Source organism: Equus asinus, chromosome 3 (assembly GCF_041296235.1).
Source record: "Equus asinus isolate D_3611 breed Donkey chromosome 3, EquAss-T2T_v2, whole genome shotgun sequence".
Classification (NCBI taxonomy): Eukaryota; Metazoa; Chordata; class Mammalia; order Perissodactyla; family Equidae; genus Equus; species Equus asinus.
The window spans coordinates 121736535-121755169 of NC_091792.1; the positions used below are offsets into that span (position 1 = coordinate 121736535).

At 43.2% G+C, this 18635-nt stretch overlaps 1 long non-coding RNA gene and 1 other non-coding gene across 2 annotated transcripts in view; both read left to right on the top strand.

Moving 5' to 3' along the window:
- Positions 1–1717: 1717 nt before the first annotated feature.
- Positions 1718–18635, top strand: part of LOC123283764 (uncharacterized) — a 32543-nt gene continuing 15625 nt past the window's right edge. Inside the window, exons 1-2 of the long non-coding RNA XR_006524430.2 lie at positions 1718–1829; positions 2121–2259. This is a non-coding gene — a long non-coding RNA (uncharacterized lncRNA). The remainder of the gene's footprint in view (positions 1830–2120; positions 2260–18635) is intronic.
- On the top strand, positions 2540–2661 carry LOC123284850 (small nucleolar RNA SNORA26). The gene has a single exon (XR_006526297.2). It is a non-coding gene; the product is annotated as a small nucleolar RNA SNORA26 (small nucleolar RNA).

Genomic DNA, 18635 nt, shown 5'->3' on the forward strand with positions numbered 1-18635 from the left:
AACTCATCCTCAACCTCCAGCTGAGTCTTTCAGTCTCTTATTAAGTGAAACTTTTACATTTTTCATATGAGTCTCGTATTAATGTCTGTTTTACGCACTAGACTAAAGATTCCACAAGGGCAAAGTCCACGTTTTGGGTTTCTTCCTCATTATCTATTTACCTCCAGGTCTACCCCAGTGCTTGGCATATGGTAGGTTCTCAATACATATGGGTTCTATAAATGAATATACACACACCAACATGAGGCTATGGCTCCCAAGGATTGACCATTTCTCTCTTTCTACTTTATTTCACAATCTCTGTTCCCCTCACCCCTGGCCGTACTCAACTGTACTGTGGAACATACATATTTTACTAGGTAAAAATAGTTTGGGGAAAAAATGTAAATTTAATTTAAAAGGGAGAGGGAGGAAAAGAGAAATCAATGAAATAAACATAGTTAGAGATTGGGTAGTGGGTCAAATTAGCAAAGGGTATTATGAATGGTGGTTAAACCCATATCTTGAGCCAGACAGAAGAGCAAAAGACAGAGAGAGGAAGTCAGTAAAGAAGCAGGATACAAAAAATAAAGAATAGCCTGGGGAGGGCTGAGGAGTTCAGTGGGACTGGAGCCCAGACGGGAGGGGTGGGAGTGGCACTGCTGGGTAGGGGTGTCCGCTCCAGCTGACGAAACAGTGGGAAGGATAAAATAGGCCACAGGCCTAGGAAGCTGAAGGGCGTGAAGACCACTATCCCATCCCCACGACCATTAGTCTTCTTGATGTGTATCCTCTCACATGTGACTGCCACCAGGACATGTGTCCTGTACCCCAGAGTGATGGCCCTTGTCCATCTTGGTCTCCTCTGCATTATCAAATACAGACCAAGATAGGACACTACTCTGGTGTGCAGAGAGCCAACCAGCCATCACTCCTGGTAAAGAGCCTTTTATCATATTTAGTCATTTCTGCAGTGAAATATATTTTCCAAAGCAGCACAGTAACCCCAGTCATGATGAGTTGTTTCTTTGTTTCTTAGCGTTAGAAGGGGCATTTCTTCACAGGAATGACTATTTGCTACCTTTAGTTTTTCAAGTTGTAATAAATACTTCTGTTTTTCTCCTTAGCATTTATCACCCTAAGACATATTTTATACTTACATCTTGATTTCTGTTCTCCACTAGAATGTCAATCTAAGGGCTTTGTTTCGTCCATTCAGGGATTAGAAGGGTGCATGGCGCATAGGCTCTCAAAAGTGAATAAAAATGTGGCATACGAAAGAGCTGCCCAGGAGGCTGTGTGACCCAGAGCCATGGTCCAGGAGCCGAGCTGAGGAAAGGGTAACGGCTAGGAACCCGCCAGGAGAGTCCCCGTCGAAGGAACGCTGGCCTGAGAGAACCAGATCCACGAGGGCCAAGGCCCTCCTGAGGGACGCTCTTTTCCCGCCCGGGCTCCCTGAGGGTCAAAAAAGGACGCTCTGCACACGGCCGGCTAGTCCTCTTGCTGCAGCAATTAACCAGAAAAACCCGAGCTGTAAGCCCTTGGGCGCCTATGGCCGGGCCCGCCCCTCTCCGCCCCGTCCCCGCCCCAGTCTTCCCGGTGATTGGTTGCCTACCCAGCAGCCCTCCTTTGGCCCCGCCCCCCGGGGATTGACAGCCCTCCCGGCGGCCCTCCTCCCACCCCGCACCGCCCCAGCCTTCCCTGTGATTGGTTGTCCGCCCTGCGGCCCTCCTCCCGCCCCGCCCCCGCCCCTGCCGTCCCGGGGACTGGCAGCCCGCCCCGCGGCCCGCCTCCTGCCTAGCCTAGTCTGCTATGTTTCCATGGGCTGTGGACCCTTCTCTCCCGCGGAGGTGGGTGGTGAGTGTGGCTCGGAGCTCCGGCTCCTCACGCCAGGGGGGCGCCCGGCCGGCCCGGGTGTGGCTGGGCTCGCCCCGCGTCCCCTCGAGCTTTGCCCGCCCGGAGCTCCGCTGCTCCCGGCGGCCAGGACGGAGGGGTAGAGCAGCCCTCGGCGGCCCGGGGGGCGGGCGGCCGTGCCCGTCCAGAGGCCGCGCGAGGCACAGACGCCGCGGGGCGCCGTCCGGAGGAGGCTTCCCGGTGGGCAGCCCCGGCCGCGGTAACAGCTTTGCGCTTTGCTTCCCCAGGGCGCAGCCGCGGCTACTTGGTAGCGGGTTCGGGGCCCGGCCGCGCCTGCGGCGGCGAGAGCCATCCTGGACCGACCTCGGGCCTGCGGAGGTTGTGTGCGGCGTCTGCGGGGTGCAGCGGCCTCAGTTCTGAGCGCAGGTAGGTCTCGGTCCTTGAGCGAAATGACACGGCCCAGGCCCTGAGCGCGTGGCCAGTGGCGACCGGAGGGTTTCCCCGGCGCGTGATTGCGGCAGGGGCCTAAATCCGGCTCTGCCTTAACGTGGGGAAAATTTACGTTCACGGGCTCCACCAGCACAACAGCTGCTTCTAGTGGGTTGTCAGAATTGTTAAAGAAACTGCTGAGATCCATGGGATATTGACGAAGCAGGCGCGCAGGAAACCGTGGGGAACTCTGTAAAAACCCACATGGCCCTTTCCTGTGCCCTTTTAAGGTTGACGCAGTGCCTTAAGAGGCTAAAACAGACGGGCAAAGCAAGTCTCCATAAAACCCTGAGAGGAGATTGTCAGACTCCTCATTGGATCCTGTCTGGAGTCACAGCTGAACCACAAGAAAATTCCTTCCAGTTTAAGCATCTTTGTGATATTTTCTACACAGCTCAGCACAAGTGATGAATTCAAACTTAACCTTAGCATTGGTGGTACATTGAGGTAAGGTGTTGGTATTTGTCACTGAGGGCAGGAACAACCCACTAGAATGACTTAAAGACTGTAAGTTGAGAACGTCTGAAGGCACTGGCTGACAGAGGTCGTGAAGCTTCCAGAGCCCAACTTCACTGGGCAGAAATAGCAGTTTCCGACTCAGACCATCAACTATTTCCAGGTACTCAAAACCTCCCCCAAAACGCCTTGAATCAATTTTGTCCCTCCCTCTCCCAAAGATGAATGATTATACAGATCTTTGTGAGTAGCTGGCTACTGCCACCAATGGATTCCCATTTTGCTGCCCTTGCCAAACTTTTATGTGCCCTCCCAAATACAACCACAGAACCCTCTGCTGAGGCATGGGCCTCCTCTGAAGCATTGAAACTAGCGTTGTCCACCCGTGCTCCCCCCAGCCCTCAGATTACCCAGTTTTGACAAACCTTGTAACCTATATTGCCGTGAAAATACTGGGATAGCTGCAGGGATTCTAGGGCAAGTCTTTTCCTTTCAGAAGCATCCCGTAGAATATTTCTCATCAGTTGGACCCTGTGACTTCAAGCCTGCCTCAATGCCTATGTGCTGTGCCTCAGCTGCCACCTCGATTAACAAACCAGTGCCCTTACACAAGTTTCCCCTTTCACCTTTGTATTCTGCATGCTGTGTCAGCTCTCTTACAAGTCTATACAATGGCACCTCTCTGCTGAAAGACACACCACCTATGAACAGGCCCTGTCAACCAACCCCTCCGTCATCTTGTACTCCTAAAACTCCAAACACAGCTACGCTATTACCCATTCCGATGATAAACAACCCTACTCTATTCTCTGTAGTTGCCTTACAACCATAGAGATGCTTTCTAAACCACAAAAAGACCTCTTAGATGCTTCCTTTAGCCATTCAGACTTGCTCTAGTCTGTGATGGCTCTTGTTAATGAGCCAGTCAGGGAAACTGACTTGGCTGTAGTTTCTCCACATGAAACACTTGCAGCACACTTTTGTCCACTATAAAATCAGCCCAAGTTGCCAAACTCATCGCTCTTACTAAAGCTTATACATTGGCAAAAGAGAAAACTACCAATGTTTGCACTGACTAGATCTGCCTTTGGCTCTCATGCTGTTGGCACTCTTTGGAAGTTCCACAGATTCTTGACCTCTGCAGGTGCTTCTGTCACCAATGGGCATATCATTGCTTCCCTGTTACAGGATGGTTGTCTTCGTACTGAAATTGGTAGAGTTCACTGCCCAACACATACCGAGGAAACATGGCACAATATCTATAGGAAATGATAAGGCTAACAAAGCTGCTAAAGGGCAGCTGAGAGTGGGTCCCCATCCCATCCTTTCCCCACCCAGCTTGCGTGCCTCCCCTTATCCCTGACTGTGTATTACTAGCCATCAGGCAAGTGCCCCACAACCTGAAAAAGAAATAGCTACAAAAGGGTGCCAAGCATTTATCAGATGGATTATACATTGGACCAAATGGACTTCCTTTAGCCCCTTTTCCTTTGACCTTTTGGCTGGTACTAGTCTCCCATCAAATGGAACATGTGCAAGCGGAATGATCAAGCAGGGAAAAGACATTTGGTTCTCCCCTGGCATCCACAGCATTTCTGACCAAATTGTTTTCCAGTGCACTACCTGTCAATCTCACTGAGTTTCTGGAGGTAACCAGTGTACCTCAAGGAGTGCTTCAAGACCCACACTGCCATTTATGGCACTCCCCATGGACTTCATAGGTTTACCTCCAGTCTTGGGTGATTCTCACTGTTGGGTTATTGTCTGCATATTTAGTGGATGGACTGTGCTATCCAACTAGACATGCTGATGCCACAGCAGTTGTAAATAAACTAATAACTTAGATTATTCCTTCTTTTGGCATCCCTTTATGAATTTAGTCAGACCAAAGAGCTCACTTTATAGCAGAAATAAGTCGCTTGCAAAGATTCTGGGAGATTCATTAAAATTTTACACCCTCTACCATCCCCAATCCTCAGGGCAAGTGAAATGTAAAAATCTAGAAATAAAAAGAACCCTAGGAAAAAATCTTTTGGGAAACTAGACTTAAGTGGTCAAAAGCATTATCCTTGGTCCTTCTACAGATGCAGAATACTCCAAAATGACCCCTTTTGAAATAGTTTTTGGTCACCATGTGTCTGTTGGCATCTGTAAACCTTCCATTCCTGGACTGGATGAGCATTATGGGCACTTGAGTGAACAATTCAATACTATGACTAGTTATAGAAAAGAACTATTATACTTGGAGCGTATTGTCAACAGGTGAAGAAAGCATGGTCTTCACTGACTGACAAACCTTGCCATCCCTTTCCACCAGGAGATGGTAGATCAAAGTTTTTAGAAGGAAACATGCATTGTCACCTCCCTGGGAGAGGTCTTAGAAAGTACAGCTAATCATCTATACTGTCATCAAAAGTCCTCTTGGATTCATGCGAAACACACCAAGCTACATCCAGATTGTCACTCCGTGGCAATTAGAAGGCCATCCCTATGAGTGACCTCAAACTGAGGCTTACCAGAACCACTCAAACTCCAGAACCAGACAACACCATTAAGTAGACAGCTTTACCCAAGATCTTGGATCAAGAATTTTGTCTCCATTTATCTTCCCTTGGTACCTCTACTCTCCCTGACCTGGAAAATTCTCTGACCTAGAAATTTAAACAAAACTCTTCCTCTTTTATTTACAGAAAGATTGGCTAGAGATTGTTTGTATTAACCTATTCTCCCCATGTTCCTCCACTATGGACTCCCTTTCTGACTGTGTCTTGCTTCAACTAACACTTGCTGTTTTTTCAACAATTCTAGCAGAACCCCCACACCCACTCACACTGGTCTTTCAAACCCTGGCCACCTTAACTAATCAATCTGATTGCTGGTTATGTCAAGATCTAGATAACACACAAAGACCTGAACTAGTTTTTGTTCCTGACATTGCAAGTACCTGGTGAACCCGTTCTGGACAATGGATGTGTGAAAGGGAATGGTATCCACAAGCAGGAGGACAAAATCACTCTCATTCCTCCTATGCTAGAGTGATTTGCATTGGGAAACCCCTGTGGAAGCTCAAGGTCTATCCTTTACTCAGGTGAGGCTATTGGAGAGAAATTTTTCTCTTTGCGTTGAAAATAAAAATGGCACTGGACCCTTCCTAGGTAACATACCAGAACAATACTGTCATCAACACTATGGTTTGATTCCACAAATGGCACCTTCAAACCCTCTGTAGATGTTATAAATGAGTCCATTTATATGGATTATTATGATGCAAATGTTGCCTAGTCACTGGACAGTATTCCTGGCTCACAGGCAGCATAAATGGCAGCTGGAACAGCTCAGCTATTCCCCTGGTTGGTCTGCCCAATACCCAGGACTACAAGTAGGTAGACCAAAATTCTGGAGTGACTTGGTCAGGTAATGACACCTGCCTCTATAACTGCCAAAGTCAAATCAAAGGTATTTCACAACCTGACAGAGGCTCGTGGGGAATGAAGATGTGCAGATGCCACTACGACGAATGACAAAGGTCACAATGGACACCGGACCCCAACCTGGTGGATCACTTCTTCCACTCTGACCTTGTCTGTGAACAATGCTGGTCTCTTTATGTGGCAATAAAGTATATAAAGGGTTCCCACCTAAAGGGTCAGACGTTGTGGACCTGGATACCTGGCACCTTCTCTCACCCCTTGAAATGCTAGCCAGATTCCAGACCTGGGCTTCTTCAAGCACCAATTAGACGCACCCAATGAGACATCAGAGACCATCCACTCATGCATCTCAAGACCAATTCAATAAGGACCCTTTTTCCAAGTTTAGGAACTTCAGATCTAGAAGAAGCAATTTCAAACATCTCCATATTAGGTAATGGAGCAAGGATTCGCTGCCACTGGGCAGACCTTGGAAGCACGCCAATCAGGATTTACCAGATGAGCCACTGTACTCCAAAACCCTCATCTCCTGCGTACCCCGGCTGCCCAACAAGGAAGACCGTGTGCACTCATTGGCAAACAATGCCGCTTCTGTGTAAATAAGACAGGAGATGTAATGTCTCTTGTGAACCATGTAAAAGAACATGTCAACATTCTGTGTCAAATGAACGAAGCACAGTCCTTTAATTGGACTGGTCCGTTCTCGGGAGTGGGAGACTCGTTCATTGGGATATGGGGCTGTGTGTTTGGATTTGTTCTTTTCTGCTTTCTCATCCTTGTTCGAATCTGTGTCGTTGTTTCCTTTTGCAGATCTCTTACCTCCCGACTTCTAACCCAAATCTGTCCACAGCAATCGACCCAGTTTTTTACCTGTGAAACTTCGTTTCAAACAGGGAAATGAAGGGACTAACACCCAGGATGGCATAAAGACTATTTTAAACTGACAATAGGTGAACAAACAGCAGCTGCAGAAAAAAGCCTTCCTGCATTCCCTTTGATGAGTAAAGCAGGCCTTTCTGAGAATTCAGCTGCCATAACCCTCTCCAAGGGGACCTCTGTAAGGGTGGAGCCTGACTTTGCATCAGGACCTCCCAGGGAATTGTGTAAATACATCCTATCAGAACCTTCCATACTTTCCCACTGCAGCCTTAACACCCTCCTCACCCATCCCATTAAGCTGTTGTATAAAATCTTATCTCTGCACTTCAGAGAGCTACTCCTTATAGCGTGCTCCTGCATACATATATAATAAACTTTTCTCCTATTAATATGTCTGTTAGCACGCAGGCCCTCAACCACTTGAACCTAAGTTGGTAGAGGCAAAGTTTTCCTCCCAATGACACTTTCTAGACTTCTCCGGATACACTAGAGTGTTCAAACACATAACGAAGTTTGGAAACCTTGACTTTGTTTGAAGTTGGAAGAATCTACTGTACATGTACACGGGCTTTCTGGGAATCCTTTTAAATTTGTCTCAAACAATAAACTTTGGGTAGTCACCCTGTGTGTTTAATAAGTGACTGAAAACTTTATTTGCCTTAGGGAGAGAGCTATAAGCCATCTAAGCTGGGATGATGGGCTGTGCTCTCCTGATTTCCTCTGGGCGTGTAATCTGCGGTCTAAAGGGGCTTTGTAGTGAGTTGTAGCCTTCTTAACCACCATGGGCGGCAGCAGGAACAGTGTAGCAACAGCGGAGAGGTAGCATTTATTGTATTGGACATGTCACTGCCTGGTCCTGTGGTGAGTTCCTTATGTTTTTCTGTTTAATCCTCACACAGTGTTCTCCCCATTTTACAGATGCATAAACTCAAAGGGTAGGTACCTTGTTAAAGATTTTACCATTCCCGAAAACAAGAGCAAGATGCAGACAAGGGTGTCTAGTGTGCTACCTTTCATAAAGCAGAGAAAATAAGAAAATATGTATGTATCATACACATATTTAATCAATTTTGCAAATAGGCAATTCAGGAAGCATAAGCCAGAAGCTAATGAAAGTGATTACATATAAGGAAGGTGGGCAATGAGACTCCCCCCCCACCTTTAAAAGTTGAATATAATCAAACTGGTGAACATTATAGCAAGTGGACAACTTATTCACATGGAGGAAATAATTATTTCAGGTTACACACACACACAGTATTCTGGGTACGTCTTTAGAGGTGGGTTTATTGTTCATAATGTTGTCAAAGATAAGAAAAAACTATTCCAGTGGTACAGCACGTAATAAGAAGGCTCCTGAGAAGTCCTACATCTGTTCCTTTCCTGTGCCTGTTAAGCAAAGTGTAGCTAAACTCTTGCCTTGAAACAAGAGAAGCCATTAAAAGATAAGCATGCATCTTTCAGTGCTATGTGTTTGTGGTGTGTGGGTCATGAGGTAGAGGAGGCATTCAGGGTACTGTATTAGAGTGGCAGAAGTGTTATAAGCACTTGGGGAAAGGGATCTAGATTCTTGACACAATCTCCATTTTCTGTAAAATGGAGATAGACAGTAAAGGGTGGGTAGGGCCAGGACTGCTTACTCAGTGGCCTTTTTGACTGTAATAATGATTAAGAGTTTATGAATGAATGAATTTCAGGAGAATGTTGATAGCTGCTGGCCCGTGGATTCCGTGTTCAAAGGTCACCGTTAAAGGGGTTTGAGACAAACTAGATTATTTGTTCACTTGTGTACCTATTGTCTGTTCCCTGCTAGAATGTAAGTGCCACAAGGACAGGCGTATTGAATCACAATGAAGAGGGTGCAGTGAGGATTAATTAATGCACGTAAAGCCCTCACAGCTGACCTTGGGTGTTGCTTAACTTAGTGTAAGAATGAGTTCACTTATAGCCAAGAAGAGTATCTGGCTATTTTGAACCTTGGCATTGGCTGTTAGGTGTAAATTTTAAAAAACACTTGAGTAAAGTTGATTATACCACTTGGAGTTCTTATCATGGCTTACTTTGTTTCCCTTTTCAAGTGTTCAAGTACATTATAAACCTCATACATATATGCAAATGTACTTATTTAGCCCTTATTTCACGATGTCAAGTGCTAACAAAGTTAAGGGGAACAGTTGTGAAATGAGAGTACAGTCATTGGAATGTTAGAAAATGTCTATTGGAAGGTAGAGTCTTATTTTGTCAACTGGCACGAGTGATTTCAAGATGTGTTAAGCCACACAATATTGGGTTAAAGGATATGAAGCTTTCCTGCTTCCATATGTAAGGTTTGTAGGATGAAAAGTCATAGAAAATAGCAAAATTACTAATGATGGACACACAGGCATTTATTATTTGAAAATTAAATTATTTTGAAGGAAAAAAATCCTCTTTTCATCATTGTGCAACGAATGGAGCACAAGATACATTGGTTGCCAAAAGAGTTTATTAGCCAGCTCAGAAGGCTTATCAGACGTTTTAGCAATTCATTGAATTATTTATCAACATTTACCAAGACTCAATGAAAGATGCCACAAGAGAAGGGCCATTGTAATCAATTCTGTTAGAATTAAGAGTGAGCCTTTGAATGATGTTTGTTATAGTGATGAATGAGTTGAACACCTGAACCTACAAATAGAATTAAAATACCTCTCCAAAAGACATTGTTTTTAAGTGTTTTTGTTTGCAAATTGATGCCATTTTAGAAGTTTTGGCTTAATGAATTAAAAACATCAAAACTGAAGTATTGTTATGCAAAATATCTTGTATTAAAGTTTAACTCACAAAATTTTAGTATTCACCAGTGGATCTTGCCTGTTGTAATTATTATTGTCATGTTTTCATGGTGATTTCCTGCTTCTACGTTTATTAATTGGAATTCTACTGTAAGGAAGATTTGTTATTTCAGTCATTTCTATCAGTATGAACTCATGGGTGTTTATTCATTGATCTTTGGTGGTTATCTAATACCGTCATTTATACTGTTCCTCAAATTCTCCCAGCTTTGGCCTCTGAGAGCTCTTTGAAGTTGGCTCCTGCGTCCTTTTGACTTACTCCCATCCTTTGTTTTGTTTTTAACAATTCCTTCCTTTCTGGTACTTCAAGATGCTCCAGCCTCATCTTGTATTTTTCCTGTCTAGCCCTAGAACCAGTCATTTTTCCAAGGAACCATGGTTCCTTGTACTGATAATATTATTTGGAAACCAAGATCTGGGCATCAGATGTCCTCATTGCTACTGCTACTATCACTGCTAGGCTCCCTTGGTGGACAAAGCTAGGAAATATATCTGTATATTAATCCATATATATCTAGACATATTACAATAAATGAGTTCATACTCACATCTCCCGCTTGGCACCACAGGGTTCATTCTAACCTCACCTCCGCCCTTGCTTGTTTGTAACTTCTTTCTCTGACAATGAGAAACCTGTCTCCTGTTATCTAGAAATTACTTATTTGCTAAACTCTATGTGTAAACTAGTCACGTAAAGTTGTTACAGAATTGCTAACCTGTACTCCTATGAGAAACAAATTAACCAACTAGAATACGGTGTTTGCATTTTTGTCTTTAGCTTTACAGTATCAAAGCAAAACAATGTATTCAAAAGTTAGATCTGCTCCTAGTTTTACTTTTATAAAAAGACAATTTATACCTTGTCAGGAAAATATCCTGCAAGAATTGATATTTAAAATTTTTATGTTTTTCTGAAACAATGAAATATATTTTATATATATCTATGTATATATAAACCTATTTAAGAGTTTATCCATCATTGGAATCTAGATAATCTGGTACAAAATGGAAGTGAGCAAAAAAACCACTTAAATTGTTACCGAAAGGGGGCTCGTCTGCTCACTGCAAGATATGCCAATGGTCAGGAGGCAAGGTGGTAGGAGAGAAGGGACTTTATTACAGCTTGCTAGCAAGAGGGAAGATGGCTGACTCGTGTTCAAAAGAACCATCTCCCAGAACAGACTACAGGCCAGTTATATATCCGGCTGGTCTCCATGTGGGGGAGGTGGCTGGTTTCTGGGTGGGGCCGACATCTGGTCCCAGTTCCTGATAGTCCTTTGTTTTACTGGATATGCATCAGAATGGGAGCAACCACATACCCTAATCTTTCAGTTGTCATTGATGATGGCTATCAGTATAGGCTCTGTGCCCGGGGTGTCATCACATTCCCAAGGAACTCAAAAGAACAAAGTTATCATCTTAAAGCAGCTGGGAGGAGCCACAAAATCTACAGAGCTGTTTGGGCTAGTTAGAGGTCATTTAAAGTTGCAATATGGTTTCTTTTCTACAATATGGCTTCCCTTATGTCAACTTTGTATTGAGCTGGTATCAAAATCACTGAAAGGAAATGGGATAAGTTCCTCACTCAACTTTCACGTTACATAGATGGACTACTGGAGAACAGATAGTTTTTATTCTTCTGATCATTACACTGTGACTTTAAAGAAAATAGAGTATGTAAGTGTAGCAATCAACCAGCAGTCAGTACTACTGCAAAGGAATATTTCAGGAGGAGCAATTGCATGATTACCTTAGAACAGTTCTGCAGCATATGACTTTCAAATCTAGAGATCTGCAAAACCAAAGGGTAAGAAAAGAAAATGCCCATTCAATAGAAAATCATGATGTATAGTAAATTACAACTGGGGGAAATGTGTATAATAAAAATTGTTACGGGAAATTGTGGATTTTCTCAATTTTCTAAACTCCATACCTTAGGATTTAATCATTCATTTCTGAGGGAGATCTTTGTGGTGACATAGAAATTCTTTTTTTTTTGAAGATTGGCACCTGAGCTAACAACTGCTGCCAATCTTTTTCTTCTTCTTCTTCCCAAAGGTCCCCAGTACATAGTTGTATATTCTAGTAGGCCCTTCTGGTTGTGCTATGTGCTAACTCGGCCCCAGGGCTGGCCCCAATAATTCTTTATATTGATTGTGATGGTGGTTACATGAGTCTGCACATGATGACACATAGAATCTATGGAACCCTGGCACACACACAGCAATGTCAACTTTCTGCTTTTAGTATTGTTCCATAGTTACCTCCACTGGGGACTCCAGGTGAGGAGTACGTGGAATCTCTCTGTATTATCTTTGCAACTTCCTGTGAATCTATAATTCAGAATAAAAAGGTTTTAAAACATGTTAAAGCCTCAGAGAAACATACATATATGTGTATGATCAAACCTAGTTTTTTAAAAATGGGTTTCTTCTGGGGCCGGCCCCGTGGCCGAGTGGTTAAGTTCCCGTGCTGCACTTCGGTGGCCCAGGGTTTCGCTGGTTCAGATCCTGGGCGTGGAACTGGCACCGCTCTTCAGGCCATGCTGAGGTGACGTCCCACATAGCAGAACCAGAGGCACTCACAACTAAAATATACAACTATATACTGGGGGGATTTGGGGAGAAACAGTAGGAAAAAAAAAAAAAGATTGATCACAGTTGTTAGCTCAGGTGCCAGTCTTTAAAAAAAAAGAAAAAAGAAAAAAATGGGTTTCTTCTGTATTGTGGTCACATTAAACTGTCCTTCAGAAAGACTGAAGCAATTGGGCCATGTATAATGGGACATTTAAAACTTCATTCTCTTTGGCTGAGTAATTTCACTGGGAGTGTATCTTAAGGAAATTACCTTTTTCATACCTTCTGTCTTTCTAATAAAGAATTTCTACAAAGATATTCAAAGAATCTTAGCTTATAATAAAATTCAATATTGCTAACATTCTTTTATCTCTTACCTTTTTTCCCCTCGGCTTTACTCACGTGGCCAGGTGCCCACTCTAGTTGAACTCCCGCTGCCCACCTACTCCCGGCTTGCACCTGCACTAGAGCATTGCTGAAATGTAATACCTAAATGTGCTGCCAGGTCTCACGTTGGGTTTACGGTCACAAATCCAAGATTGGCACCATACATTGCCTGATAATTCTATAGTTTCTACTCTCCTAAATGACTGTCATACTTCTCCTTTTTCCTCAGAATAGTCTTATACTCCCCCCTCACACACATCCAATCTCATCTGATGACCTCGCCTCATACTACATTGAGAAGTAGAAGCGATTAGACAGGCAGTCTGTTATCTTCTCACCAATCTACCCCTGTTGGTACCTACACTCTGCCATCCCTCAGTTTCAATGAAGTGACCTTGAATCTATCAATGTCTACACCTCACATTCTTCCTTCACCCCTCTCCATTGAAGCTTCTGTTCACCAGTGAGACTGTTCTCCTCAAGGACACTGATGACCTCCATCCTGCCAAATTAATGGTCCTTCCGGGTTCTTGACAGATTTCTCAGTGCCATGCTTAATAGTTGGCCACTCCCTCTTTCCAAAGACCTTCTTCAATCAGGCTGTGATGGTTAATTTTGTGTGTCAACTTGACTGGGCCTTGGGTTGCCCAGACATTTGGTCAAACATTATTCTGGATGTTTCTGTTTTGGGTAATAAGATTAACACTTAAACCAATAGACTGACTAAAGCAGATTTTGCTCCCTAATGTGGGTGGGCCTCACAATCAGTCGAAGGCCTAAATAGAACAAAAAGACTGACTCTCCCACGAATAAGAGAATGCCTCCTGCCCAACTGCCTTCAAACTGGGACATTCACTTCTTTCCCCACCTTAAGACTTGAACTTAAACACCAGCTCTTCCTTGGTCTTGAGTCTGCTGGTCTTCAGATGGGAACTACTCCTTTCGCTCTCTTGGGTCTCCTGTTTGCCAACTCACCATGCAGATCTTGGGGCTTGCCAGTCTCTTTAATCATGTGTGCCAGTTCCTTATAATAAAATCTCTGTGTGTGTATAAAGATATATATATTAGATTAATATTGATATAAATTGTCAATATTATGTATTAATATATAGATATGTATTAGGTATATGTATATTAAAATACATATTTTATATACATTATTAAAATATATTTTAAATACATATATAAAAATATATAAGTATAAAATCTCCTATTGGTTCCATTTCTCTGGAGAACCCTGACTAATACACACTCCTGGTTTTTTTCCTCCTCTACTAGGTACTCCTTGGCCAGGTTCTCCTCTGTTTCATCTCTCAATGTTGGCATGTTCTGGGGCTGGTTCTAGGCCCCCTGCTACTCTCTGTCTGCATAATAACCCCACCAGTGTCCTAATCCAGGCCCTGTGGATTTAAATAGTATCTATGTGCTGATGATTCCCACATCTGTATCTCCAACTGCGATTTCTCCACTCAACCCTAAACTCATGTATTCGTACTTATTTGTCATCGCCACTTGCATGTTTCATAGGCATGTCGACTTCAGCATGGCCAAAGCTTAATGCTCAGTTCTCTGCCCAAACCTGCTCAGCCTTCTGTTTTCCTTCCTTAGTAAATAATGACACTACCCAGCCAGTGCTCGTGCCAAAAGTCAGATGGCCTTCCACTGTTCCTTTCTTTCCCGTTCCTTCTGCCCAACACGTGCAATCCATCAGCCCATCAGCAGGTTCTTTCAGCTCAGTTGCCATGATGTAATCCAAACGCCTGTCAGCATCAGTCTAGTTCAAACCACTGTTTGCTCTAGCCTGGCCTGCTGCACTGGGCCTGCTGCACTGCCCTCTTAACTGTGCTGCGTCTAAACTGTCCCCCTAAAGTTCATCCTTTGTGCTTTAGGCACAGGAGGCATAGATATATTTCACATTATCCCTCGCTGAAACGACTCCAGGGCTTCAACCCCAATAAGAATAAAATCTACACTCTTCCCCTGGCCTGTGAGGCCCCATGTGATGAGATGCTCTAATCTTGTCTTGGGACCTTTGCTCCAGTTGCTCCCTCAGCCTGCAGTGCTCACCCTGTCCCCAGCGTCAGTAGCTCGAGTTCTTGTCGCTGAGGTCTCAGTTCAGATATTGTCTTAAGAGGCTTCCCTTATCTGAGCTCCCGATCTGAAGAAGCACTTCTGGCACATTCGCTACCCAGTGTTCCCCTTTCCACTAGAACGAATGAGGGATAGTGAGAGCTGGAGCCATCAGAGAGCGCGGGCGTTAAAGGGAGTAGGAACCCTGGAATGAGAATGAAAGTGATCCTTTTGTTCTTTTGTAATCCTGCTCGTTTTTATCAAGTTGATTTCTTAATTATTCACTTATTTACTCATCCACTCATGCAACAAACATTAGTTGAGTACTTTCCATGTGCTAGCCAACATTCTCGGTTCTGGACACACACCAGTGAACCAGACAGATGTAAGGTTTGCATTCTATCAAGAGAAGAAGACACTACACAAACCAAAAAATCACACTTTGAAAAATGCTATAGTGAAATAAAAAGAGTGATGTGAGGCGCCGGCCGGGTGGCCCAGCGGTTAAGTGCACACGTTCCGCTTTGGTGGCCCAGGGTTCACTAGTTGGGATCCTCGGTGCCGACATGGCACTGCTTGAAAAGTCATGCTGTGGTAGGCGTCCCACATATAAAGTAGAGGAAGATGGGCACAGGTGTGAGCTCAGGGCCAGTCTTCCTCAGCAAAAAGAGGAGGATTGCCAGCAGATGTTAGCTCAGGGCTAATCTTCCTCAAAAAAAAAAAAAGAGTGATGTGATTGTGAGTAGCCAGCAGGGTACCGTATAGGCAGCAGAGCAATTAAGTGAAGTCTTGGATAAGCTACTTTCTGACAGTATATTGGGATTTTTACATACCTTTGCTGGGATTCAGTTTCCTTACTATAAAAGGGGATAAAAGAATTTATCTCATTGGGTTCTTATGAGATCATATGAGATTTGCGTGTAAAGTGTCAGAAAGTGCCCAACATACAGAAAAACACTTAATAAGTGTTAGTTTTTATTATTACTTTAAAGTGGGGACTCAGATAAGGTTTCTTGGAGGAAAAAACATTTCAGGTGAGATCTAAAGGACAAGAAGGACCCAGCCTCGTGAAGAGCATTCTGGGCAGAGGACACAGCTGGTACAAAGGCGTAGGTGGGATCCAGCATGGGGCAGTTCAATGACTAATGTACTAGGGGGCTTTGGGGAGAAGAAGAAGAAAAAAGAAGAGGGGCAACAGTTATTAGCTCAGAGCCAATCTTAAAAAAACAAAAGAATATGCTAGATGTGGTATATATATACAATGGAATACTGCTCAGCCATAAAAAATTGATGAAATCTGGCCATTGGTGACAACAGGGATGGACCTTGAGGGTATTCTGCTAAGTGAAATAAGTCAGAGGGAGAAAGTCATTCATAAATAGAAGGTTAAAACTACAACAATCAATCACACAGAGACAGAGAGTTGATTTGGATTGGCGGTTACCAGCGGGGAAGTGGGGAGAGAGGAGGGTAAAAGGGATGATAGGGGTCATGTGTGTGGTGATGGATTGTAATTAGTCTTTGGGTGGTGAACATGATGTAATCTACACAGGAATCAAAATATAATGATGTACACCTGAAATTTATATAATGTTATAAACCAGTTACCACAATAAAAAAATGAAAATACCCCTGAAACAAACAAAAAGAGAAGAGTATGCTATAGCTCTCCATTTATACAATTCCTTTTTCAAAAGACTCCCAGTAATAAAGTTAAAAGCTAGCACTGAAATGGGACTTACGAAGAGGCAGGAACTGATCTCAGCACTTTAATTTTTTTTTTTTTTGAGGAAGATTAGCCCTGAGCTAACATCTGCTGGCAATCCTCCCCTTTTTGTTGAGGAAGACTGGCCCTGAGCTCACATCTGTGCCCATCTTCCTCTACTTTATATGTGGGATGCCTGCCACAGCGTGGCTTGCCAAGCGGTGCCATGTCCACATCTGGGATCCGAACCAGCAAACCCCGGGCTGTCGAAGCTGAACGTGCGAACTTAACTGCTCTGGCTCTGGGCTGGCCCGGCCTTGCTCCTATCAGAGACAAGAAGAATATATTTAAATATATAAAAATAAACTTTCATGCAATTAGATGTAATAATGAAACTCTAGACACATTTTCTTTAATTTCAGGTCTAAAAATTAACTCCCACTAACACAATTATTTAATATTGCTTTGGAAATTTCATGCTAATGTAGTTATACATGAAAAGAGAAAAGCACCATTACTTGCAGGTAATGCAGTTGATATTCCTAGAAAATCCAAAGGACTCAGGTAAAAAAAATTCCTGGAGATGTAAAAATAGGTTAATGGAAAAAGATAAAATAGACGCAGAGAAAGCATTCGACAAGATCCAACACCCATTTATGATAAAAACCCTCAGTAAAATGGGTATAGAAGGAAAGTACCTCAACATAATAAAGGCCATATATGATAGACCCACAGCCAACATCATACTCAATGGACAAAAGCTGAAAGCCATCCCTCTGAGGACAGGAACAAGACAAGGGTGCCCACTTTCACCACTCCTATTCAACATAGTACTGGAGGTGCTGGCCAGAGCAATTCGGCAGGAAAAAAAAATAAAAGGAATCCAAATAGGTAACGAAGAAGTAAAACTCGCGTTGTTTGCAGACGACATGATCTTATACATAGAAAACCCCAAAGAATCCACAGAAAAACTATTAGAAATAATCAACAACTACAGCAAAGTAGCAGGGTATAAAATTAACGTGCATAAATCAGTAGCATTTCTATACACTAACAATAAACTAACAGAAAAAGAACTCAAGAACTCTATCCCATTCACAATCGCAACGAAAAGAATAAAATACCTTGGGATAAACTTAACCAAGGAAGTGAAGGATCTATACAATGAAAACTACAAGACTTTCTTGAAAGAAATTGATGATGACATAAAGAGATGGAAAGACATTCCTTGCACATGGATTGGAAGAATAAACATAGTTAAAATGTCCATACTACCCAAAGCAATATACAGATTCAATGCTATCCCAATCAGAATCCCAAGAACATTCTTCACAGAAATTCAACAAACAATCCTAAAATTCATATGGGGGAACAAAAGACCACGAATTGCTAAAGCAATCTTGAGCAAGAAAAACAAAGCCGGCGGAATCACAATCCCTGATTTCAAAACATACTACAAAGCTACAGTGATCAAAACAGCATGGTACTGGTACAAAAACAGGTGCACAGATCAATGGAACAGAATTGAAAGCCCAGAGATAAAACCACACATCTATGGACAGCTAATCTTCGACAAAGGAGCAGAGGGCCTACAATGGAGAAAAGAAAGTCTCTTCAACAAATGGTGCTGGGAAAACTGGACAGCCACATGCAAAAGATTGAAAATCGACCATTCTTTTTCACCACACACCAAAATAAACTCAAAATGGATCAAAGACCTAAAGATTAGGCCTGAGACAATAAGTCTTTTGGAAGAGAACATAGGCAGTACACTCTTTGACATCAGTTTCAAAAGAATCTTTTCGGACACTGTAACTCCTCAGTTGAGGGAAACAATAGAAAGAATAAACAAATGGGACTTCATCAGACTAAAGAGCTTCTTCAAGGCAAGGGAAAACAGAATTGAAACAAAAAAACAGCTCACTAATTGGGAAAAAATATTTACAAGCCACTTATCCGACAAAGGGTTAATCTC